This window comes from Melanostigma gelatinosum, assembly GCF_949748355.1.
Source record: "Melanostigma gelatinosum genome assembly, chromosome: 5".
Classification (NCBI taxonomy): domain Eukaryota; kingdom Metazoa; phylum Chordata; class Actinopteri; order Perciformes; family Zoarcidae; genus Melanostigma; species Melanostigma gelatinosum.
The window spans coordinates 2,106,879-2,113,169 of record NC_136638.1 but is presented as its reverse complement, the minus strand read 5'-3'; positions in this window follow the sequence as shown (position 1 = coordinate 2,113,169).

Below are 6,291 nucleotides of genomic sequence, written 5' to 3'. Positions count from 1 at the left end.
AGGGTCATCTTTTTGACTCAGCGAAATTAATAAGTCAGTCAATTTGAAATGTAACAATGTAATAGTTTTGTCCAATTTCAAATGTTTGAAAATTAAAATTGGTATCTTATAAAAGAAGGGTAGTCTGTTCAATCATATTATTTAACCCTAACCCAGTGGTTCTCAAACTTTTTCTGTCGCGCCCCACTTTGGAGGAAGAAAAGTGTTCATGCCCCACCGCCACAACAAAATTGTAACAAAATGGTCCATGTTGAATTTTTATTGAAACAACATTTTGTGACTCCTCCGTCTGTGCTTTTTCAAATAATAGAATAAAGAAAATTGCAATCACTTTTAAGTAAACCAGATTGCTCCATCAGACAAAAACAAATAAAATGTGCAATCACTTTGTTAGAACAATGCAAATAAAGTTATATCTGTGCAAAAAAGAACTACAATTTGGCAAAAAATAGCTTAATTGGCAGGTTAATTTTACTGCAATTTACCTGTTTTGCACTAAACATCTTTTCAAGATAACAATAAAGTGCAACCTGTTTAGAACTAAACAAAACAAGTTTCATACTCTCCGCAGCTAGTTTTCAGACATAAAACACAGACTGGTCTCCTCATCTCCTACCGCGTTCACTGTGAACCCCAGAGCAAGAGAGGCGTCATCATATTCTCTTCTTGGCTGCTTGCTGTTCGTCTCGGATGCTTTGCTTGCGGTTGCTTTTCTGTTCCCGCCAAATGTCTCTTCATTTGGAACACATGTGAGTCGCCAAGGATCATGGCCGTCGCGCATGCGCAAGCGTAACCTGTTAACGGCGTAACGTAAACATTTACACGAAAGTACAGGCATTTCATCATGTATTTATTAATTACTTTGAAAAAAAAAACTTTGGTTGAAGCTTCGCGAGCGACTTTTGCTCGCGCGAGAGTGAATTTTGCTCGCGGAGTGACATAAAAGCGCTCGTTAAAGTAAAATACGCGCGCGCGTGGATCTCATTTGCGCTCTCGGATTTTGACAGTGATTTGCCTTCATAAAAGAACAACAATGTATGACGAAGTTGTTGTGGCAAAGGCTATTTGTCAAAGGTGGTTTTCTTATTTCTTCTTAAAAATAAAATTTACATCAAAAGGCCACTGATGAACCATTTCAGTGGCGTTGTACTCAGGCAATTAAGAAGTCCATTGTTTAGGCAAGATTTGTGTTAAAGTCTTTTCGTGGTGCATCACCTGACACCTTTATCATCAATCCTGGCTTGCACGTAGAACAAGTGGGTGGTATAGGGTCCCTGGTGTCAACAGATAAAATACAGAAATAACAATAAAATAACAAAAGAAATGAAATAGCTCTTACAAACGTTTTAAATCTCATTGGGAATGTAAGCCGGTATTACTGGGGAGCTGATAAGCAATAACCATTAGATATCCCCATATACCGGGCCTGCAAAGGTCCACGATTGATTATGGATGTATAGCGTAAAACAATGTTAAACCACTGAACACAGATTAGACATGGTTCCAAACAGAGCTTTAAGGCTGTGTAACAGATACGATTTTTTCATATACTGAATGATAATATAGAAAAAGAAAGTTGTAGGTTCATGACAATGTATACAAATGGCTCTTATAATCCTAATAATGGAGAGGCCTAAATGTGAATTTCATGTTTTTTCATTGTCCATATATTCAGCAGATATTATTGCAATCATTTCAGTCGGTAGAACAAGTACAGCCACATCAGTTGTCATTTGCTCTGCTGCAGCTGTCAGGGGATGACGGCATCAACACCAACGGTTAGAGAAGGTCCCATGGTAGAAATACACATAATGTTTTGAAGACTACATAACATGGAGATCAGTGGCGGGCCGTGCATTTCGTACCTGGGCCTTCACTGCTGTCCTGCAGCTGAAATACCACTTTAAAACCACATTGTGGCACCACAGCTATTATTCATTTTTAAGGCTGTAACTATGTACATCTTCGTATTAAAACGTTCGGTACGAGTCGTTTGAATAATGCTCAAGCATTTAGAGAATGCAAAAGCCTAAATTCAGGAAAATATAATGTTCTCAGCTGGTCTGGCTGTGGGATCCCCCGTCACTCCTTCATGACTAGCCGCGACCCAAAGAGAGTATCATAGGATTTTACTTTCACAACATGAATGCTGAACGTACTGCTCTGCAGTGGCTTTCCTCCTCTCAGCACCCTCTGTCATGGTGCATCTCACTCGGTCAGAATGCTCATATTTGATTGGCTGAGCTGCATCACGTGATGTGATTCACTACCCATCAGCCTCTGCTGGCTGTTAAGTGTCGTTTCACGATAGTCACATGCTCGCCCACTGACCAATCACAGCACACTCTGCACCTGGCGGGAAAGCTACAGATGAACACTGAGCGGCATGTAATACTGACATCATTATAGGCGGCTAGCGGCCGCTGACATGTCAAAGAATACGCCCAACATGTCAAACTAAAGATCTGATTGGTTGAACACTATGACAATCAACAATATCGTCCCCATTCACTTAAAGTGCACATGGATTCACTTGAGAGTCTGCAGGCATCTGGCTCTGTTCTACCTAGAGACACAGAGGTGAGATCTGATTGGATAAAAGCTCTACTTAAAACAAGCTGCACTGGAAGCAGAGCAACTGAGGAAGACAGGAGCTGTGCAATGAGAAAACAAGATAATGGGGAAAATATTTTTATAAATTACAATACATGTAGTGTATTTAAGAAACATGATTAAATTATAAAATAGATATAGCTTTGTGATTCTCTGTCAGACCTCTGATGGAGATAGGAACGGTCTGGCTGGGTCCCTGCTCATATGGGTGTTAACAGCAATAAATTAGCAAAAAAGACTAGAAAATGACATGTAAATGAAGATTTAAAAGTGAATTAAATTAAATTAATTTTTGTATCGACCAAAATCACAAATTACAAATTTGCCTCAGAGGGCTTTACAATCTGTTCACATCCGACATCCTCTGTCCCAGGACCCTCACATGAGAACAGGAAGAACTCCCCAAAAACCCTTTAACGGGAGAAAAGAGGGAGAGACCTGTGGGAGAGACACAGAGGAGGATCCTCTATCAGGATGGACAGAAGTTCAATATATGTCATGTCTACAGAATGAACAACATAACAGAGTTATAACACATTCAATTCATATGATAGAACCACGGCAGGAGGCCTGACCATGGTCCAGGTATAACCAGGATCCACGGAAACCTGTGAGGCGAGAAAGCACAGAGACTCTGGTGAAGAAGCAAAGCCAGCAATGTGCATGAATGGCATCGGTAATAGAATCAATAATCCCAATAATAAAAAATGGCAATAGTAGTGGGCGTCAGCAGGGCCATGACGGGAGGAAGGACCAGGGTCCAGATAATACCACGATCCATGGAAACCTGTGAGGAGAGAAAGCACAAACACTCCGGGGAAGAAGCAAAATTAGCAATGAGCATGAATAAGACATGAATTCATACAGAAGGAGAGAGAGAAGAGGAGTGCAGTGTATCCAAGGAAGTCCCCCGGCAGTTTTGGCCAATAGCAGCATATCTAGGGGCTGGTCCAAAGCAAACCTGAGTCAGCCCTAACTATAAACCTGAACCAGCCCTAACTATAAACCTGAATCAGCCCTAACTATAAACCTGAGCCAGCTCTAACTATAAACCTGAGTCAGCCCTAACTATAAACCTGAGCCAGCCCTAACTATAAACCTGAACCAGCGCTAACTATAAACCTGAGTCAGCCCTAACTATAAACCTGAGCCAGCCCTAACTATAAACCTGAATCAGCCCTAACTATAGACCTGAACCAGCTCTAACTATAAACCTGAACCAGCCCTAACTATAAACCTGAGTCAGCCCTAACTATAAACCTGAGTCAGCCCTAACTATAAACCTGAACCAGCTCTAACTATAAACCTGAGTCAGCCCTAACTATAAACCTGAACCAGCCCTAACTATAAACCTGAACCAGCCCTAACTATAAACCTGAACCAGCCCTAATTATAAACCTGAACCAGTCCTAACTATAAACCTGAACCAGCTCTAACTATAAACCTGAACCAGCTCTAACTATAAACCTGAACCAGCTCTAACTATAAACCTGAACCAGCTCTAACTATAAACCTGAACCAGCTCTAACTATAAACCTGAGTCAGCCCTAACTATAAACCTGAACCAGCGCTAACTATAAACCTGAGTCAGCCCTAACTATAAACCTGAGCCAGCCCTAACTATAAACCTGAATCAGCCCTAACTATAGACCTGAACCAGCTCTAACTATAAACCTGAACCAGCCCTAACTATAAACCTGAGTCAGCCCTAACTATAAACCTGAGTCAGCCCTAACTATAAACCTGAACCAGCTCTAACTATAAACCTGAGTCAGCCCTAACTATAAACCTGAACCAGCCCTAACTATAAACCTGAACCAGCCCTAACTATAAACCTGAACCAGCCCTAATTATAAACCTGAACCAGTCCTAACTATAAACCTGAACCAGCTCTAACTATAAACCTGAACCAGCTCTAACTATAAACCTGAACCAGCTCTAACTATAAACCTGAACCAGCTCTAACTATAAACCTGAGTCAGCCCTAACTATAAACCTGAACCAGCCCTAACTATAAACCTGAACCAGCCCTAACTATAAACCTGAACCAGTCATAATTATAAACCTGAACCAGCCCTAACTATAAACCTGAACCAGTCATAATTATAAACCTGAACCAGTCCTAACTATAAACCTGAACCAGCTCTAACTATAAACCTGAGCCAGCCCTAACTATAAACCTGAGCCAGCCCTAACTATAAACCTGAACCAGCCCTAACTATAAACCTGAACCAGCCCTAATTATAAACCTGAACCAGCCCTAACTATAAACCTGAACCAGCCCTAACTATAAACCTGAACCAGCCCTAACTATAAACCTGAACCAGCCCTAACTATAAACCTGAACCAGCTCTAACTATAAACCTGAGTCAGCCCTAACTATAAACCTGAACCAGCCCTAACTATAAACCTGAACCAGCCCTAATTATAAACCTGAACCAGTCCTAACTATAAACCTGAACCAGCTCTAACTATAAACCTGAACCAGCTCTAACTATAAACCTGAACCAGCTCTAACTATAAACCTGAACCAGCTCTAACTATAAACCTGAACCAGCTCTAACTATAAACCTGAGTCAGCCCTAACTATAAACCTGAACCAGCCCTAACTATAAACCTGAACCAGCCCTAACTATAAACCTGAACCAGCCCTAACTATAAACCTGAACCAGTCATAATTATAAACCTGAACCAGCCCTAACTATAAACCTGAACCAGCCCTAATTATAAACCTGAACCAGTCCTAACTATAAACCTGAACCAGCTCTAACTATAAACCTGAACCAGCTCTAACTATAAACCTGAACCAGCTCTAACTATAAACCTGAACCAGCTCTAACTATAAACCTGAACCAGCTCTAACTATAAACCTGAGTCAGCCCTAACTATAAACCTGAACCAGCCCTAACTATAAACCTGAACCAGCCCTAACTATAAACCTGAACCAGTCATAATTATAAACCTGAACCAGCCCTAACTATAAACCTGAACCAGTCATAATTATAAACCTGAACCAGTCCTAACTATAAACCTGAACCAGCTCTAACTATAAACCTGAGCCAGCCCTAACTATAAACCTGAGCCAGCCCTAACTATAAACCTGAACCAGCCCTAACTATAAACCTGAACCAGCCCTAATTATAAACCTGAACCAGCCCTAACTATAAACCTGAACCAGCCCTAACTATAAACCTGAACCAGCCCTAACTATAAACCTGAACCAGCCCTAACTATAAACCTGAACCAGCTCTAACTATAAACCTGAGTCAGCCCTAACTATAAACCTGAACCAGCCCTAACTATAAACCTGAACCAGCCCTAATTATAAACCTGAACCAGTCCTAACTATAAACCTGAACCAGCTCTAACTATAAACCTGAACCAGCTCTAACTATAAACCTGAACCAGCTCTAACTATAAACCTGAACCAGCTCTAACTATAAACCTGAACCAGCTCTAACTATAAACCTGAGTCAGCCCTAACTATAAACCTGAACCAGCCCTAACTATAAACCTGAACCAGCCCTAACTATAAACCTGAACCAGCCCTAACTATAAACCTGAACCAGTCATAATTATAAACCTGAACCAGCCCTAACTATAAACCTGAACCAGTCATAATTATAAACCTGAACCAGCCCTAACTATAAACCTGAACCAGCCCTAACTATAAACCTG